Below are 20,000 nucleotides of genomic sequence, written 5' to 3'. Positions count from 1 at the left end.
ATTCAGGTTTTCAGGCTTTTGAGACACTGAAGTGAAATGTATATATATATATATATATATATATATATATATATATATATATATATATATATATATATATATATATATATATATATATGTATATACAGAGAGATAGAGAGTGAGCGAGAGAGAGAGAGATATACATATACCCCAGGATTTAATAAGCTCTTTGTAAAGCCAGCATTGAATGTATCCATGTACACAGCCACGTTTCCCCCTTGGCAGAGCGTCATGCATATTATTGATAGTTCATTGTTGAGGTAGAGCCGGGGAACATTGATATTGAATCAGTGTAGTGAGAGGTGTAGCAGCTAACCATTGCTGGAGAGAATGTTGAGCCTTCCGCAATCTCCTCTTTTTATTTTAAGAATTTGTTTTAAAAAAAGAATGCATGTTTGTGTGGCAACAGGCAGAGTGCAGCAATGCTAAGCTGTGCAAACATATAAGGTAGCAGACATCTGACTAACATCTAAAAATAGAAAAACAGATGTAATTAATTATTTATTTAAAGGTATATTTAAGCATGCTGTGGCGGCACAGTATGATGCTCAGCACTGCTAACAGGTAGCTCATAGGTTCATAGGTTGGTACTAGGCTATCAGCCCTAGGGCCTATACAAGCCTAGTCATAACAATTCCCTGGCTATTTCTTTCCACACTATTTACTCTCCTGGACCCCTGTCTAGTAGGGAAAATGACGTGATCCTTGGGGTGAATTTCCTTTCTCCCATCCAATCGTCAAGGTTCCTTTTGAAGAGGGCCAAAGAGGTACTCTGCTTGACATGTATGGGCAATCTATTCCAAAGTCTGGGGTGTCTGTGGATCAGGAACCTATCCCTCCACCATGTTACATTTATTGTGATGACAAGGTTTAGATCCCTGGAGCGTGTGGCTCTGGGGGACTGGGATTTCTTTAAGTGTACCATGTCCAACAGCTCTGGGTTTGACGTGGCCTTGTATGTTAAGCAGAGATCGCCTCTGAGTAGACAATATGTGACAGAGTATAGCTGGAGTTTTTTAAGGTGGTCAGCGTAGGTCATCTGCTTTAGGCCTGTGATTCTTTTAGTGAGGTGTTTCTGCGGCCTTTCCAGTTGTTGCAGATGTTTTGAGAGGTACAAACCAAATGGAGTGTTGAATTCTATAGTGGGTCTAATGAGGAATGAGTACAGTGGAACAATTGCCTCCTTTTTTCTGGATGAAAAGCCCTTAGTGATGAGGTGTGCCACATAGAAGGATTTCCTGACTGTTGTGGTGATGTCCTTATCGAAGGTGAGACCACTGTCCACCTATGTCCCTAAGTCTCTTACCACACTTTCGGTGTTTAGTGTACTGCTACATATATGGTAATTCATGGGTACATGTTTTTTCCCAAAGGGGATAACTATACATTTTTTGGCATTGAGCTTGAGCCCATGGCTCTGGGACCAAGCATTGGTTTCTGTAAGGACTTTTTGTAGAGTATCCACATCATTTGGGGATTCAATAATGGCTCCCAGTTTGCAGTCATCTGCAAACTTTGTTAGCCAGAGTCCCTTAGTATTGGCCTGTACTTCAGAGAAGTAGATGCCAAACCAGAGTGATCCCAGGACTGAACTCTGAGGTACTCCACTTGTCACTTGTCTGGAGCTGGATTTGGAGTCGGCTACTTTTACAGTGTGGGTTCTATCAGTAAGCCAGTTAGCAACCCATTGGATGATATAGGGATTAATGCCCAGCTTAGTAAGTTTATCTATGATTCCAGAGTGGGGGATGGTGTCAAAGGCCTTGGGAAGGTCTGGATAGGCTGCGTGGACCACCTTACCCTTGTCCATGTCTCTGAAGACAGATTCAAAGAAGTCAATCAGGTTCAGGTGACAAGATCGGCCCTTCATGAACCCAAACAGTGTGGGGTCCAGTGTTTGAAGGTTGCCAATGTCTTTGTTTATAAGTTCAATGATAATATGCTCCGTGGCCTTGCAGATAAGGCTCGTCAGACTGATGGGACGGTAGTTTCCGGGATCCAAGGTGGATCACCCCTTGTGGAGTGGGATAACTGTAGCTCTGCGCCAGTCAGTGGGCATGAAACCTAAGGTGAGGCTATGATTAAACATGACACTTAGGTGAGTTGCCAGTTCATATTGTAGTTAATGTAGTACACAGCCCAGGATGCCATCTGGTCCCATGGATGCTGTATTCTTAGCTTTGGAGTGTGTGTTTTTTACCTGTGTGGCTGTTATTACCGGAATTTGGCAATCTTCCGGTATTGAGATGGGCCATTTAGGGGGTGAGACATGGGTGAAGTTGGTACTGAATTGATTTGCCAGGATATTGGCAATATCCTTGGGATCAGTATATTTAATGCCATTCTGTTTTAGCTCAGAACAGATCTGAGCATTGCCATTTAGATTCCTGACATAGTTATAGAATGCCTTGTGGTTGTCTTTGGAATCTTTGGCAATTTTATTTTTGTAACTAGCTTTGGAGGATTTTATGAGGGATCTCAGTTTCTTACTGAGGCTGGTAAGGGAGTTTTTTGCATCCTGGGATTTTCCTCTTTTCTGCAACAGTTTCTTCCTTTTGTTGTAAAGTTTGTTTATGGCAGGGGACCACCAGATTGGCTTCCTTTTTTGGATGAGAGCATCTTGGCTCTATTTGGGATGGCACAATTCATGCATGAGTGGATGTGCTCATACAGTGCCTTAGTGTAGGATTCAGCAGTTGAACTTTCAGTTCCTGTCTGCATGGGTGTCATGAAGTTTGTCACTTCTGACTTGAGTAGCATGAAGTTGGCTTTGGAGAAGTTTTTTATGGAGGTTTCCTTACTGGGGGGTGGGGGTAGGATGTGGATGTTAAGGGTGATTAGCTTATGGTCAGACCTGACTAATGAGGGGGTGAGCATAGGTGTGGAGCATCGATTTCCCATGTTCATAATGACCAAGTCTAGGATACTGGAGCCCCTGGTGGGACTATGGATTAGTTGATCCAGGGTGTTGGAATTTATGAATTCCAAGAACCGTTGGGCAAAGGTGTTGGTGCATGAGTAGTTTTCCCAGTTAATCGCAGGGTAGTTAAAATCACCCAGTATTAGGGTGTTTGGTTCTATCTTAATATTTTCCAGTATGTTTAGAAAGGTGTAGTGAGAATCTTGGGGTATGTTGGGGGATCTGTAGCAAGCTATAATTTGGATTGCAGTCTTACCTAGTGTTAGTTGCACCTGGAGAATTTCAGATGCATTGTGTTGGGCAACTAGCCTGGGGGTGTGAATATCCTTGGTGAATATTGACACTCCTCCACCTTTAGTGTTTTGGTCCTGGTTTGGTGGCCGAAAATTGTGGTAAGAGTTGTAGCCTGGTATTGCAGGAGTGTTCTCTGGAGCCTTGAACCAGGTCTCAGTTACTGCACAGATATTGATGTTCTCCATTTTTAGGAGTGCCTCGAGAGAGTGCATTTTGAGGTTTAGACTTCTAGCATTGAGTAGCATTACCTTCAGATTTTGCATGCTTGTACCTGTTACAGTGGTGGTTTTGTCCTTTGAACTTTGCCTAAAAAAGGCACTATAGGGGTGGCAAGAGCCTTAGCCAGTAACCTGAAACCCAGGGGCGACAGGTGCAGACCATCTCTGGCAAGGCATCGTGGTCTGTCAGTCATGTCGTCTCAGGCAGACAGATACTGGATCCCCTTTGAATGACACCAGAAGCTTAGCCAATTGTTGAAGTCAGTCATTTTGTCCTTATATTGTGGTATCATTCTGGGCGAAGGCAGGATACTACTCAGAGCTAGTGTTATACCTGCCTGGGCCACATGATCTGAGAGCTCTTCCATGTCTCTTTTCATGTAGTCCAGGGAGGTACGTCTTAAGTCATTCACTCCAACATGGACAATGACAGAGTCATATTTGTATTTCTTGTGGAGTGACTTGAGTGCATGCGTTATGTGGTGGATCCTGGCTCCCGACAGGCAGCTGACTGTAATTTTCTCCTTGTTCAACCTGGTGAGTGGGAAACCAGTGTGCCAGACTATAGTCTCACCTATGACTAAAGTGTTAGGTACGTTGTCTTGCCTTTGGGTCTGTTGCTGGGTGGCACACTGGTGTTGTGAACTATGTGACACTTTGGTTGTGATTGGTGTTTGCGTTTCAGCTTCAGAGGTCCTTGTTGCTTGGGCAGGTTACAGTTAAGGGCCTCTGTGTATATGGATTTAGTGTTGCTATATGTGGGTGTTGGTGGTGTGGATTTAGAAGGGCTATGTGTTGCTTGAGGTGTAGTGTGGGTGCTAACCTTCTCCTCTAGACTGTCCAGCACAATCTTGGGTGGAGAGAGCTTTGCTTCCATTTTGGCTATGTAAGTGCATCTCTCACAGGTTGTAGTGTTGGGTGGTAGGAGGAGAGGGTTTTCTGCGTACATGAGGCAATTGCTGCATTGCCCCAGTATGCCCAGATTCACCAGGTGGACAGGAGAAATCACCGGAAGCTGACCCTTGGACATGCCTGGTTTGGTGCTTTTTTTTTTTTTTTTTGTAAAGTACAGGAGCTGTTTTCCCTTACCTTAGCAAGGTACTTTGCAATTATAGACTGTTTAGTGCCTACTATTAATTTCTCCTTATTAACAAGGAGAGTTGAGTGCTTGTATCAGTTTAAGGCTTCCTATTTCTTTCCAGCAGGTATTAGAGAAAGTGCTAGTCACAGGGATGCTTAAAGGTAAGATGAAAAAAATGCACACTGCAGTGTGCACTAGAGAAGTTAGATGTGAAAGTAGGTAACTTAAGTTTTACCTGTTTAAAAAGTTAAGGTTTAGTAGAGAGTTACTTTTTTTAAAACAGCAAGATGGATTGAAAGGGGTGGTCACTTTTGTATTCTGGTACTATGGAATACAGTAGGATGGCCAATAAATTTAAATAGTTGAAGGGGAGGGATTTCAAAAATGATGATTTTGTGATTACTCACACAAGCCAGTGAAAGTAGAGAGGAAATGAGATATATGGTCAGATTAACATAAGAGGCAGGCAACTAGAAAGACAGTGGTATTTAACAAGACAACTGTAATTGAGTGGGAGGGTGGGAACAAATTTCTGCCTGACTCAGAAGAGATAGAGCTGTGGTCTCTTTTGAAGTTTTAATATGCTGTTAAAGCAGAATGCACACAAAACACAAGGTAAAGAAAACAAGCCACAGTATTCAAAATATAAAAAGGCAATAAAGTAATACAAAATACAAAAAATAAAAGCAAACTAACCTTTCCTTCATAGCAAAGTGTAGCAGAGTCTGGATGAGCCTTTCTGGTAAAGCAGTTGTATATTTGAAGGTATACAGGATTTCTTAATATCCACTTAGCTAACTGGGTAGAGTTGTTGGTTCTTGTGTAGTGAGTTCTTGTGTAGTAGGTCCAGGGTTCAAATACATGGAAGGGAAAACACGTATGTACTTTTGTTTTACACATTATGAACCCATTTTTAAAATATGGCTCCACTGCACTCTGTTTAACAGTGCTAAATCCTGCTAAGCACCACATAAAAATGTTAAAAACTGCCTATGTCTGACCAGTGCTCAGCTTCACTTAAACCTTGATTGTGCATGTTTGCTCACTGCTCAGCTCTACTTGGCTGGTTTTTGCACTGCTAAGCAATGTGGCACTTTTTTTAAATGGTGCTCTTTGACAGCCTATATTAAGTACAATAGGGTCTCTGCATCAGTCTTTGAAGTCTTATCTAATGCAGACATGGCTGGCTGTGCAGGAGAAGGTTCTTGCTTTTGGGCACGGGGGGGGGGGGCATTCTGGAGTCCAGGCTCATGGTTGGGCTCCTTGTTAAAATCCATGACAATAGGTTGTTGTAGGGCATTTTCCAGGGTGGGTCTATATTAGAATCACGACTGTTTAGGTGATCGAACACCTAAACATTGATCTGCTAATATCGAACCACACCATGTCAAACATCTCAGGGAAACACGTCCTTCGGCCACAACACAAAAACATTACTTTATATCTAAATTAAGTGGAGAGCTTTGACCTCCACAACCCCTAACTAAATATACCAATTCCAAGATCGCTCAACAGTAGGGAAATAGGATACTCTGGTGAACGGCCAAGGGAAATCTTTCCCTGCGTTATATCAGCCATTCACCGTTTTTTGCTTTCGATATTAAAAGATTGATGTTTAGGTGTTCGATCACCTAAACATTTGGTCTTCTAATATAGACCCTCCAGGGTTTGGAGTGTAAAGAGGAGGCCGAATCAGTTGGCCACAGAACTTACCATTGTTACTGGTATCCCCTGTACAGGTGATCAGTGTCATCACCACCATGATGACCTGAAAAGGCAAAAGAGGAGAACCTTGGACACCTAGGTCCAAGAAGCGAGGGTAGGGAATGCCCCACATGTATGTAAGTATGTTTTCTGCTGTCCTAACAAAATGCTAGATGAATGTCTGCAAAACTGATATGTATAATGGTGTGCTTCTCTCCCAAAAGCTGCAGTTCAGAGGGCTCACAATGTCAAGTCTCATACCTGGCGCTTGGTCAGGTTACACCATGAGTGTGGTGAGTACTGATGCACTATGCTAACTGTAGTGCAATAAGAAAAAAAGAGTAAAGTATTAACTGCAATAAAGTATATATACAATAAAGTCTGTAGTGCAATAAATGTGGAATTAGAGCTGTAGTGCAATAAATGAATAATAACAACTGTTGTTCAATAAAACCAAGAAACAATTCCAGTAACAGCAATGAAAATGGTGTACATCAGAATTCTTGTCATAACCATTGCAGAAGAGCTGTATGCATTGTGTCTGTAAGGTAAGGTTGCTGTAGTCAAGTATAATATTGTAATAGCTGCAGGATGCAAATCTATTGTCTGCAAACTGTATTGGATAACTCATAGTACTGTTCAAGCCTGTCTCCAGGCCAGTATCATCACATAACACTCTGTCATCCACAGACTTCAGGTAATAAAGGTATATGGATGAGATAGCCTACTCCATGAGCTGATATTTTTTGTTGACTTTACAGATATTTCAAACCACTAACAATAACATGAGTATACCTTTGTTGATTGTTATGCTTGTATTCCAGGCATGTGCATTCTAATGTCAATGCAGTCTAGTATAACACTATAGTAGTACTACCAAGTCATAATATGGTTCCAGGTGAGCTTTAGGCAAATACCAGTCATTCAGTAATAAGCAGTGATTCAGTAGTTCAGTCTGTTAAATGTTCTGTAAATAGTACATTTTGCCACACACAGTCCATGGTTCAAATCCAGTGGTTTATAGCAGTAAATATTACAGTAGCAGTCATGTAATGCTCACTGTTTCTTTCTCCACATGAACTACAGGCAAAGAGTGAGGTAGCTCATATTATAAGTAGATAATTGTGTTTTTATATGTCACAGACTATTAAAAATTAATAACAAGAAGTGTGTTCATTAGCAATGTCCTGTCCGAAAAAAGCTGTGTAATCCTGGCATACCTGTATTCCTGGAATGTCATTTCAAAGTTGCTGCAGTCAATAATTACAGTGGTCCCCAACTATCAGGCTGTAGACTGGTACAAGGCTATGGATCATTTGATACAGGGCCATCATGTATGGAGAGAAATGAAAAGGTGAATGTGTGCAAGAGGGTGTTTATGTGTCTGTGTGTGTGATTGCATACATGCATGAAAGTAGAAGATTCTGTGTGTGTGTGTGTGTGTGTGTGTGTGTGTGTGTGTGTGTGTGTGTGTGTGTGTGTGTGTGTGTTTCAGTCTTCATCTGTGAGTGAATAATTGCATGAAAGCAAAAGAGACTATGTGTGTGAGAAATCAGGAGCGTGACAGCGATGCATGTGTGAATGCAGGTATGAATGAGAAAGCGACTATGTATGTGAGAGATCAGGAGAGTGAGAGTAATGTGTGAGTGAATGCAGGTATGAATGAGGAAGCAACTGTGTGTGTGTTAGAGATCGTGAGAGTGTGCAAACGATGTGTGGGTGAATGCAGGTATGAATATGGAAGTGATTGTGTGTGAGATTGGGAGAGCGTGACAGCAGTGAATGAGTGCATGAATGCAAAAGGGATTCCATGTGTGTGTGTGTGTGTGTGTGTGTGTGTGTGTGTGTGTGTGTGTGTGTGTGTGTGTGTGTGTGTGTGTATGTGTGTGTGTGTGTGTGCATGTGTGCGTGTGTGTGTGTGTGTGTGTGTGTGTGTGTGTGTGTGTGTGTGTGTGTGTGTGTGTGTGTTTGTGACAGAGGGAGAGAGACAGAGAGACAAAGAGTGAAGAGTAAGAGTGATCCCTGTCAGCAGGAGCAGCAATGATGTTTGCATATCTCTCGACCATACCACCCAACCTTCTGCACAATAAATCTGGACACATACCTCTCAACCACTTAGATTAGGAAATCTATATAAAGGCATAAATAATGGATAGACAAAAGCCCACAAATAGGGACACTTTTAGGTACTTTTCTTACAAATGTATAACATAGAAAGAAATACACGTTTTGCCTTACCGTGAATTTTCTGATGGGTATTAAGTATGAAACTCAACTGACTTTCATTATTTCCTGACTTAAAACCTCAATGATCTGCCATTGATTTGTCAGAAAACAGCAATGTTATGAGAAAAAGTGCAAACGTATGAGCAAAAATCTGGACATTCTGCAAAAATCTGTATAGTTGAGAGGTGTGCTGGACAGAGCCAAATGTTATGAACAGATTGTAAATATTGATCTTATACACTTAAAGTCAATAAGGTTGCCATTAGTTTAAGGTACTCCTCAACCATAATAGATTGATGTAATCCTGTTAAGCAGAATGTGCATTTTTTTATTATATGGTCATTTTTGCCAATATTGTATTCTGAGGCTTTTCTCCCCAGATCTTGGCTGATAATGGTCTTTAAGTCCAGTCAGGCCTTCCCATGAAACAAATGTCAAATAAATAAATATTATACACTTTATTATGCGCACAATGACCAGTCCATGGAAAATTAATTTACATGAAACCGGTATTTTGTGCAAAAAAGGGTGGAGACTGCTGAACTAATACAGTCTATGCAGATGCTCCTCCTTCAAGGGTTGGGAGGGTGGCCTAATGGTTAAGGTGTTTGCCTTACAAACACAAGGTGCAGGGTTTGAGTCTCACAAGGAATGATTGGCTAGGCTTACAATGGCTCACAAGGGCAGTTAGCTTAGTACTAATCTATGAACCTATGAACCTATACAGTCACAGCTGTTGGGTACTATTCTCGTGCCTGCCAACCAAGGCATGACAGCTATTTAGTGTCTGTACTGTACACATAGATGTCTCCCAAGTGTCACGATTTCACATACTATAATTACTATTGCGTAATCCATCTGTCAGAGGATTAGCAAGGAAATGATTACCTGAATTGCAAAGTATTACCAACTCAGCCCACAAAACGCCATGGTAGTTATATAGGCCCACCTGATGTGCAAGTGTGCTGTGCAGCTGTGTACCTGCAGTTGTTACTGCTTGGCCCATAGTGTCCCATGCAAATAGCGTGAGAGGTATGTACATGCTACATCAGCTATAGGAAACTTGTAGTCACTGTACACATAAAGAAAATACAGTCTTGTAGAGCACATAGTAGTAGTACTGTTATTAGGGATATAACCTGAAATGTGACTAATGGACTGTTTTCTCTCTCTCACCACCCCTTATCTTCATTTATTTATTATTGTTATTCATTGGTTATGGTTTACTATTAACATACATTATTATAGTAACTGTGTTTTATTATTATGTATTATTATGGTTGCATATTAACATACCTTGTTAAATTACCTGTTTTTGTGGCCTTATGCTGTAACTGTTACTGGCATGCTGTTAGCATACTGACTGTTCTGTTATTTATTGTTGTGTTTCACATAATATGCATTAATATGTAACTGGGTTATTTCCACTGTTCTGCCATGCTATTAATACTAACAATGATTTGTTCATAACTAACCTATACTTATTGCTATACCTCAATTACCACAGCACATCAAGGTAGGCTGGTTCTGGCTGATTCACCTACCTTGCCTCAACCAGCTGTGGCACAAGGTCCTAGCACATCTGGAACCCAGACCGTTGGTGCCCCCTCTGCTGCTGCTGCTGCACTACCTGACTGCCTCAGGGAATGGAGTCCAGTCTCCCCCTGGGAGTGTTGGCAGAGGGGCTGTTGTCAACCAAGCTCAACTGTTGGTCATTGTGCACAGGATTGTTCATCATAGCTATAAACACTGCCTGAGCCAGATTGAGGGCACACTGGCCAACCTGTTGGGGCAGCCTCGCCCTGGTGCCCAGTCTCCAGCGCAGCCAACTTTGGGTAGGGAAGGAGCAGTGCTGGCAGTCCCATGAGTGAGGACATGAGTCACACTGCTGCCATCTGGAGGCATATGGGACTCACATTCCACAACACCCTCACCATACAAGTTGTTCACTCCCTCATGTGTCACACACCACCCCTGTCTGCTGTCTTGTGTGTCTTGTCTGTTTGCAAATGCACCCTCTCCAACTCAACTTACCTCCCCCACATATACCTATGTCCCTTCCCAAACATTCCACTCTCACCTTAAAAAAATGAGCACCTGTCCCAAATAAAAAAATTGTCCCATACATAGCTCTCTATTTCACACACATGTCTACTGGCACAAGTACTTTGGTCCAATTGGCTTGACAATGCAGTTATGCTGCCATCACCCCCCCCTCTCCCTGGGGTTTGAGAATCCAGATTCATCTAAAAATTCTGTCAAAGTGCACAGTTGTTTCTGTGCAACAAATGGATAGTTATGGTTATTTCCTAAACCATTCCTGCACATCCCTAACTGTCTTTCACTATGTTTTTCCCCTACTTGCCCCCATTTCACCACTTTCCTAGTTTTTTCTTTTCTTTATATTTGTTTAGCATTGAGCTGTGTGGCACACTGCACTGTGCAGCTTTGCTTAGCTCAGCTAAATAGAACTTTAATGATTAAATGTGTTTATAACATTGTCAGACATGTACAAAATAAACACCTGTGCCATGTTTCAAACCCAAGCACATCAGACATACACACACTGAATTAACCTGCCACATGATGCAATTCTGGACTAAAAAAAGGTGTTTTCATCAAAACATAATGATTACCACTTAAATTTATTAGATGTGTCTCAGTGGAGCTGCGCACCATGCTGCACAGCACAAACCGGAATTAAAAACTAATGGGAAAAATGGGAGTGTACCTTGGACTCTGGTGCAGTAGTACATCACTGGACAGTCAAATACATAATGGATGTAAGTGAAGCCTGTGATAGCAGCTAAATGTGCCCTTTTATCAGCAACATGTAGAAAGACACCTAAGGCATCAGTGACAAACTGCATGTCAACTGGGACCCGGGTGCAGAAATACAACCATATAAAGCTATGTACATACTGATGGTTGCAGACAATGTGTATTACAGCCTGTATGTCTGCACACATACTTTGCAAATACATGCACTGTAGCAGTGACTCAGTAGCTCAGTCTGTTAAATGCCTTGCATACAGTACAATTTGCCAACACAGTCCTGTGTTGAAATCCAGTCTTGTGTTTAAGTTCAGTCATGTTATTGTGAAGACAGCAAGTAATGTCTGACTCATGCAATCTGTATCCCCACAAGTTACTGCTAATTAATTGACTGATATCCAGTTCTGCAAGTCAAAGGCTTGCATGTAAGGGCATACTGCACATATCTGTATAGCATAACTATATGTCACCTACTACTCCGTCATTGGCTCTGTCCCCATATAATGGCTATAATAGCACACTGCTATTTGTCTATTTGTCTGGCAGTGGCCGTATGACATATTAGTGGGAGATTGCCCATAGGGGACACATCACAGTAGACTACAAGTGCTGGGTGTAGGAACATACAGCAGAATCTGTTATGGCATACAGGGACATACCCAAACATCACTACTATCTTGGTGGCATTCACACACGTAGTGTGTTGCCAGACTGTGGGGTATGATGTGTGAGGGAGCAGTGGATAGCGCAGATCATTATAGGCATGCTGAATGTGTACATAGTGGATGCCCACGTATCTGGTCCTGTAATGTGTTCCCCATTTTTAGTCTTTCAGGAACCATGTACCACAGAAGACATGTCCCCTTCTCAGATGTGGAGAATGAAATAATAGTGGATGATTAAGGCAGCATCATAAGATTTTGTTGTCCATGGCGAGGCATAAGACCTTGTCTGGGATGTCAATGAGATTGGCCAGCAGGACAGGACCTATGAGCAGGTCCGACACTGAGCCACAAACATGGTGAATGCTGTACAACAAAGGGCAGCTAATGTTGCCAGGGATTGTGCCACCACCTGTGGAGGACCTGCAGCAGAACAACCACTCTCGGCCACAGAGGAATTCCTGGCAAAACTAGGAACACACAATAGCTCCCAGGCATTCATCATGCCATACATAATGGAGGTGGGTGCCACAGTGTCCACAGCAGAGGAATACCCAGCTAAGCCTACTGTGTTCACTAGTGTAATACTGTATCAGACATTGTTGCAGGCTGTACATACCTGTACATGGGTGTCAGGTCTATCTGCATTGGGGGGGGGATTTAAGCTCAGTTGTGCACACATACTCAGGATGTCAACAATACAGTCAGCAACACAGTAGCTACTGTACAAGTGTCTATATGCACATATTACCTTGTAGTGCAGCAACATTTTGTTGTGCTGACAATACCTCTCCCTCTCCTTTTCATAGGTCTGTCAGGTGTCACCCAAGCCTATGGTCATGTATCTGGTAAGCATGATGCTGTTGTTTTGCAGATCATATATATACCCTATGAAAGTTAAGGGCTGCCATATTGCCCTGTGTACAAACGTGTTTAGCCAGAGTAGAATATTTGTATGTTCCATTCTGGAACATCTAACTACAGTTCATAAACTGGGTAATCCCAGGTGTGTATTTGAATGAAAATTAACACATTTGCACTTATAGTTATGAGCAACTATGCAGCCTGGTATACATGAGGCAATTACTCCAAGATGCCTGTTCAAACACAAAAGGGAGATGGTACATACCTGAAGCAGTGACACTAGTATTTTCATATCATTCTCAAGATAGGTGTACTGGGTTTATGTGTAGTTCTGTCATTTATAGTGTCATAGTGTCACAGCCCAATACCCTAATAATGGGTGATTTCAACTACCCTGCCATCAACTGGGAAAATTACTCATGTACTAACTTATTTGCTCAATGCTTTCTGGAATTCATAAATTTCAATGCCCTGGATCAGCTCGTCTATACCCCCACCAGGGGCAGCAATATCCTGGACCTGGTCATTACCAACATGGGCAACCGATGTTCCATGCCAGAGGTCAACTCCTCACTGGTCAGATCCAACCACAAGCTAATCACCCTAGACATCAATATCCCACCCCCACCCCTCATTAAGAAAACCACCATAAAAAACTTCTCCAAAGGCAACTTCACGGTTCTTAAGACAGAATGGCAAGCTACATGACACCCATAGAGATGGAAAATAGAGGTATGACTGCTGAATCTTATACAAATGCACTGTATAATCACGTACACGAGTGCATGGATCGTGCCATCTCCAACAGAACCAAGACACTATCCTCCAAAAAAGGAAGCCAATCTGGTGGTCCCCTGCCATAAACATACTCTACAACAGAAGGAAGAAGCTGGTGCCAAAAAGAGTAAAATCCCCTGATTGCAAGGAACTCCCTGGTCAGCCTCAGTAAGAAGCTGAGATCCCTCATAAAATCCTCCAAAGCTAGTTACGAAAATAAAATCGAAACTAATTTGAAAGACAACTACAAAGCATTCTACAGCTATGTCAAGAATCTCAATGTTGACACTCAGATCTTCTCTGAGCTACAGCACAATGGCACTAGATATACAGAACCAACTGATATTGCCAACATCCTGGCAGATAGGTTCAGTGCAAACTTCCCCCTCACCCCCCCAAAGGGCCCATCACTATGCAGGAAGAATGCACAGCCCCTGTAGTCTTGGCTGCACAAGTAAAGACAGCACTCTCCAAAGCCAAGAACTCAACATCAATGGGACCTGACAACATCCCAGGCTGCATTCTGCATGAACTACAAAATGAACTGGCACCCCACCTAAGTACCATGTTCAATCATAGCCTCACTTCAGGCTTTGTGCCTACTGAATGGTGCACAGCGACAGTTATCCCACTCCACAAAGGGGGTGCCACCACGGACCCCGGGAACTAATGCCCTGTTAGCCTGATGAACCTGGTCTGCAAGGCCATGGAATTTATCATCTTGGAGCTTATAAACAAGGACATAGGTAATATCCAAACTCTTGAACCCACTCAGTTTGGGTTTGTAAAATGTAGGTCATGTCTCCTAAACCTGATTGACGTCTTTGAGGTAATCACCAGAGCCATGGGTGAGGGTAAGGTGGTGCACACAGCCTATCTTGACCTTGCCTTGGCTTTGAACACCATCCCGCACTCTGGAATTATAGATAAACTCACTAGACTGGGCATAAATCCCTATGTCATAAGATGGGTGGCCAACTGTCTCACTGTGAGAACTCACACAATGAAAGTAGCCAACTCCAAATCTAACTTCAGACCAGTGACAAGTGGAATACCACAGGGCTCAGTCCTGGGTCCTCTCCTGTTTGGCATCTACTTCTCAGAAGTCCAGGCTAATATAGCAGGTCTTTAGCTAATGAAGTTCACAGATGACTGCAAAGTAGGTGCCATAATAGAATCGCATAATGATGTAGACATTCTACAAAGAGGCCTCACTGAGACTGATGCTTGGTGTCAAAGTCATGGCCAAAAGCTCAATGCTAAGAAGTGCATCGTCATCCCGTTTGGGGAAAAACACTGTACCCATGAACATACATACATACATAGGCGGTAGCCTACTAAACACTGAAAGTGTGATAAGAGACCTTGGGATACAGGTGGACAGTAGTCTCTCCTTTGATAATTACATCACCACAGTTGTCAGGAAATCCTTCTACATGGCGCACTTCATCACAAAGGGGTTCACCTCCAGAAAAATAGAGGTCATTGTTCCTCTCTACTCATCCCTCATCAGACCCATTATAGAGTACAATGCCCCATTTGGCATGTACCTCACAAGACATCTATAACTAGAAAGGCCACAGATATACCTCACTAAGAGGATTACCGGCCTCAAACAGATGCCATATGCAAACCATCTCAAAAAACTCCACCTCTACTCTGCAGCTTATTGCCTACTCAGAGGCGACCTCTGCCTAACATACAAAGCCATGTCAAATCCAGATCTATTGGACATGCTACACTTATCAAAACCCCAATCCTGCTGAGCCACATGCTCCAGGGACCTAAACCTTGCTACCACAATAAACAGAACATGTTAGAGGGATAGATTCCTGTCCCAGATACTTCCCATGCTCTGGAACAGACTACCCATTCATGTCAAGCTCCTCATTAGCCCTCTTTAAGAAAAATCTCAACAATTGGATGGGAAATAGGAAATCCACCCTGGGGGATTACTTCTGTGGCTCAGCTAGACAGAGGCACAGGAAAATAACTTTCTTGCGTGGCGAAAGCCAGGGAACTTTTTGGCTAGGCTTATATAGGCCCCAGGGTTGATAGCCTAGTACCTACCTATGAACCTATATTGCTTACCTTACAGGTATATTGTACTGGCAACTTTAACTAGATGTAGCTGAAGTGCATGTTCTAAAGGACTTGACTTGCATTTGTATGTTGTTGTGCGGTTGTCTGTTGTGCATGGGAGTGGAGATGAGACAATGACAAACTGGTAATACAGTTGTAGATACTCATCTGTAAGTGGATACTCTCATGTGTGGATTACCATACATAATAGCGGAGGTAGTAATTTACTGCTTTAGTCTTGGTTTTCACAGGTGACCGGGAGGGTGGGGTTTGTCCCCCTCACAACCTGATGTCAGTGTCTCCTTGGACTCTGAAGATGATGGTGGCCATAGCAAGGCACAGGCAGGGAAGTAGGGGGCTGAACCTGTCCCAGAGGTTGTCATTCTTCTTCTGCCCCTATTTTCTCTGCACACAGTCAGTATTCCCACACATTCCCAGTCACCAGAGTCCACAGATATTGGAAGGTTAGTGGATGGAGACACTGAACAGGGTAGTGTGGCAACTATGGCTCCAGTGAGTGTAGACACTGGTCATAGCCACAAAGCTAGCGAGGTCCTACCCAGGAGGATTGACAGGGGTGCTTGTAGGAGGCCTGTGTCACATCATGAGTCACTTGACATATGTTTTGGGCTGTTATGGGGGCACAAACACATTCTGAATGGAACATCAGAGGTATGCTTGGGTTAGGGATACAGCACAGTCTGACATCCGTGACTGTTTCCAAAGCATTGAGGACACCCTAGATAGATTCACTGATGCAATGGACAGATAGTGGGCTGAGACAGTGCCTATATTGAGCTGCACATTTTTTTGCATTGGAACATCTCGTTGGAGTTGGGAGTCAAACCTGTGGACATAGGTCATCAACATCATCTGCTGCGAGTTCATGGGGCCGTGCACAGTCAGGCTTCCGTAGTGGCAGTACCTTCAGTGCTACAGAGGGAAGTGTGCTCTCCACACCATGGTGTGGCAGGCCATGGGTACATGGTCCTGGGCAGTCTCATGGGTGACACAGCCCCAGCGGACACCAGTCACAGTCAGGTACTTGCACTGCATCTGACCTTGGGCGTGGTGGTGCCAGTGCTGCTCCTGGCAGAACTAGTTCCTATATTCATGCCCGGAGATGGTGAACTGTCCAATCTACCATGTACAGTCCACAGCTGTCCAACATATGCATGTGTAGGGCTAGCACTGGGCTTACCTCTGTTACACACACACACTCAAACACCACTGTCACATGCAGGTCACCTATAGACACAAACAAAACCTCTCTATGATCCATCTAACCCACACCCATTCCTGACTCACAAACATGCTGTCAACTATTTGGCACAGCCTAGGCCTCCAGCAGCCCCATACCACACCCTGTGCATGTGATGATACCTGTGCCACATCCCTGTCATTCTTGCCATCGATGCACAGGATGACTATATTACTTGACATGTACTTGCATAATGCAGTACTGTTTTGCCATGTCAGTTGTTGTGGTCCACAACAGATACTGTATGCTGGCATGTGTCATGACTATGCACCAAACTTTGTGTACCTTATGTTGCATGATGTACTAGCAGTAGTATTACAGAATGACAGGTGTGTCATGGACCTGTGTATGTTTCTGTTCCAGGAGTCTGAGGGGATAAACTATGGACACATGGCAGCAATAAAGTGGCAAAGAATGGCATGGCAGCACAGCAGAAATATGACATCAGCAAGGTACGGCAGTATACATGCATGGCTCCCTAAGTGCATATGTGTATAACAGTCTAACATAGACAATGGGGGCAGTCAGCATAATCATGCATTCATACTTTGTGATAAGGTCAACTACCCTTGATATGTGTCACCTGGGTTTTATGTACCTACAAATCTACAAGGTGTGGTAATGGAGTTGACACATCTACAAGTATTCTGTGTCTGGTTCAGGCAGATGGCAAACATCAGCTATGATTGCTGTGTTCTGCATCCCATCATGTAACCTGCACATGATGAATGTAACAGCAGATGTGTGCTTTACATGCATGGGGGGGCTGTGTAATGCAGAGTATACTGTCTGTGTCACATAGCAGTCTCCCCAGTATATACTATGTCTACCATGTTGATGTTATACGTGTGTAGCACACATGGGACATGTGTTGCTCCTATCATGGCAATACGGGAGGTACACAGTGGGATCTGACTCCTTCCTGTATAGGGGCATACACATCCCCATCATAGCAGTTAGTGGATGGACTACAGTTGTATGGTCATGACACAGACACCATAGGACATGTTATCTACACAGTCTATTGCTGTACCATGGCACCTTTGTGGCTGCTACAGTTGTACATTATGCCTGTGTGATGACATGGCAAGGGTGCCATTGCACACAATGATGGTGTGCTGGCTGCCACATTCAGTACAGTGATGACAGTCTGAGACTTACATCCATCCATCCAGAACCTGCTGGTATTGGTGGCACAACAGTGAATGCTTCCCTACATCCCCATAAATAGTGACCATCAAAGGATAAAGCACTGTGTGTACATACATATACCTTTATGTGTCATGGCTACAACGTGTGTGGTGTGCAGACACTACATGATTGTGCTGGGGTGGATGATATCCCACAGGATAGTAATGTGCAGTGGTTGGCATATCATCTGTGTCAGTGGAGCCACCAGTACCTGACTGTGGTTTAGGCCATGTTGAATAACTGTTGGGTCTGTATGGGTGTCAGTGATGGCTAGTATTATACAACCACCTGCTTATGTACTAATCAGAGGTCAGTGACAGTGCCTGTGAATGCAGATAGGGTATACATAGAAGGGGTATGACATTAATGGCAGAAGGTGAACCTCACTGGTTAGTGGCATCAGTGCAGCATATGTCTCCTGATGGCATACTCCCAGGGCATGACTCTCAGACACTTGCATATACACCAATTGACATACCAGCCTGTACATGCCATACACAGTTGTCAGCATGCCCTGCTGCCCTAATATTCATATAAACATTGTCATGACAGTCAGCAGGGACATTGTTGGGAGTACATCAGGGTATACAACACCCACACTGATCCAGGCTGTCTCACTATACCACTAATTTAGGCAACATGTACAAAGCACCCACTTAAACAGCCATAAAACTGTCAATGTAGGGGTCACTACTTGGCCCATTCATGGCAGACATGCACAACACAGAGACATCTGACTCCAACAGCTGTTCTGCAAGCAGCAGTGCTCAACAGGGCACATTCCCAGTTCATCTACTGCTTGGAATGCATGTCACCACAGTACAAGAAGTTACTGACTGCCTGTGGCTAACAATGTTGGCTGCTGTCTACTACTTGCGAGAACTCATGCAGTCATTGCGTTATGTTGGTTTCTTGTATAACAGTATTACAAATACCTGCCTGGTGACATACTAATGGCCATAAACTCTAATCACATATATATATATATGTACTATCCTTTCCATCAGGCAGACCTATGACCCCACTTAGTAGTACAGTAGGCCCTACATGTGATGCACATACTTAGGGGTGACAGGTAGCCACACAGACCCAGCCACACAGGTGTCATGTGCCACACATCACTATGTCTGTACAGTGGTAGGGCAGGAATCGTATGGCATAGCTGTGACCACAGTCAATCATAAGTGACATATCCCTACCCTCCACATACTTTGCCCTCAGCATGCCACTATCTGACTGCAATGACCATAAGTTGAAGCACCTTTCCAAACTGTAGTGACACTTGCAGATGACAGCATGGCCTTTCAAAAGGTCACATCACATCCTCAGTATGTGCTCACTGCTGTTCATCTTCAATGCATGTCACTGCTGCCTGTGCCATTCAAAGTATTCATAGGTGATCTGTACCATGAACACAGGACAAGATATGACCCTGCTTGATTGCATATGCTGCCTATCTATAGGAAGTATGGCAGATAGATAATTCATTCTAAGGACATTAACCCACTATGTGGTATTAGTAGTAGATGCTTGTTGGAGACATTTGTGTAGCAGAAATAACACACCCTTGACACAGACCTCCCTACTGGCATGGTACAGAGAGCACCACAGTGCACTTCCATATGTGCCATCTATATGTTTGGCTGGGTGAATATCATCTCAACACTGAGGGAGTGGCTGTGTCTCCTGTGGACTTGGGCAATATGTGCTGTTCCTGTGACAGGGGTAGCAATGTCTGAAATTGTAATGGCTGTATGGCTCACTGCATAAAGGACATGCCACAATACATACATAGTGCAAGTTGGCTGCATGTACAGTGGAACAGTTACCTATGTAGTGGTACACACTACAGAGGATAATACTGGATGCACACACCACACCTCATGTCTGCTAGTACTATCTGTGTAGGACACAATACTAGTTG

The sequence above is a fragment of the Protopterus annectens genome, chromosome 15.part0, assembly GCF_019279795.1.
Source record: "Protopterus annectens isolate FY-2018-M chromosome 15.part0, PAN1.0, whole genome shotgun sequence".
NCBI classification, from domain to species: domain Eukaryota; kingdom Metazoa; phylum Chordata; order Ceratodontiformes; family Protopteridae; genus Protopterus; species Protopterus annectens.
This window is presented reverse-complemented; position numbering follows the sequence as displayed.